At 32.3% G+C, this 1518-nt stretch overlaps 1 protein-coding gene across 2 annotated transcripts in view; it reads left to right on the forward strand.

Annotated features, from left to right (window-relative positions):
• Positions 1-543: 543 nt before the first annotated feature.
• Positions 544-1518, forward strand: part of LOC106469760 — a 12262-nt gene continuing 11287 nt past the window's right edge. The window contains exon 1 of one of the 2 annotated variants that reach the window (XM_013930269.2): positions 544-701. The gene's annotated coding sequence lies outside the window, so the exon portion shown is untranslated. The remainder of the gene's footprint in view (positions 702-1518) is intronic. The other variant, XM_013930272.2, reaches the window with a different exon arrangement.

Here is a 1518-nt window from a genome sequence, read left to right on the forward strand (position 1 = left end):
AATAAAATGTTTTTAATTGTGTACCAGTTTACTGTTGAATATTATTTATGATTTTAATTTTATACACAAGTGCCAAAATACTATAAGAACGTTACAACGTCATCCTCATGTAGAGTCGTCAACTTTTTGAAGGCCACATATAGGCCTAAATAAAATGTTTTTAATTGTGTACCAGTTTACTGTTGAATATTATTTATGATTTTAATTTTATACACAAGTGCCAAAATACTATAAGAACACTATAGTCAATATACTTTGTTACTTGCATACTGTGGCCTTGTGGGAAAAACTAGATTAAACAGACAAGGTATATTAGAATGAATAGTGAAAGAACTGTAATACGTAGTTGTTTATACCACTAATTCTAACTGTGCGCCAACTAATTATTTTCAGAATTAAATGTTTACAGCTAGTTTTGTAGAGGTAATCTACGACCCGTAAGGACGTCATCCATATTGACGTAGCTCAGCTTGACAACGTACTTAGAATGCGATGTCATGCAGTTCAAGGTTATTGTTGCATCCATTTAGTCAACTGAGCATGCTCCAAGTGTAAATCTCGTTATCTCTATGTGTTACCAACTCAACTAGCTCGAATAATCCAGCGAAGAACGACCGAGTAATTCATGTTGCATCTGATCTGCTGACGTTGCCCTAAACTGTGAGAACGTAGAAAAATGACAATATGCATTCTTTATTTTTGTAAGTGGTGGATTCAGTAAATATTTATCTCTGTAGGAGGTACTATAAGTAGATAATTTGTAAGAAGAAGTTATTGTTCATTACTAAACAATGGTTAACTAAACTATAAATTACAGTTTACGAAGTTACAATTTTGTTAGACCAAATATTTTGCATTTAATTTTTATTCTCGTACTCAACTACTCTGAAAGACTAGTAGTACTGGTACTATAGTAATTAGTATTAACTCAATAATAATGAAGTAGGGTAAGCCTAAGCACTAACTTTTAACTTAATATTATTACTAGTAATACTAAGTAGTATTACTCACTAGTATTACTATTAGTATAGTAAAATATTACCTGGTTTGCTACATAATTTTAAAGGATTTGATTCAAATATTCAAAATTATCAGAAGGTTAGAGAACCTATGGATTACCTGGATACAGGATAGTGAGATGTAACTTGTAAGGGTAGGAAATACAAAGTTAAGTAGGAATCCTGTAATAATATTACTAGTACTAGTAGGTTTATCTTTAGTTTAAGCTTTGGAAACATAGAATAGGTGCAGCCTTGTTCTTCACCAATTTTCTTTATTTTGGGTTAAAAGTTGCAAACTTGTACACCGTTTTGCATAATGATGTGGCATACAGTGATACTGATATTTTAAGACATTGGCAAACTAGGTACATGTTCAGGGCCCATAGCTGAAAGGTGGAGACATGGTCGGGTGTCTGTAAACGTTGTCACAGATTATGTCTATAGTATCAAAATACCTGAAGAAATAATGCGTGAACTTCTACTCGCCTGTACTATGAAGTCACCTTTTCAACATATC

Source organism: Limulus polyphemus, unplaced genomic scaffold, assembly GCF_000517525.1.
Source record: "Limulus polyphemus unplaced genomic scaffold, Limulus_polyphemus-2.1.2 Scaffold3644, whole genome shotgun sequence".
Classification (NCBI taxonomy): domain Eukaryota; kingdom Metazoa; phylum Arthropoda; class Merostomata; order Xiphosura; family Limulidae; genus Limulus; species Limulus polyphemus.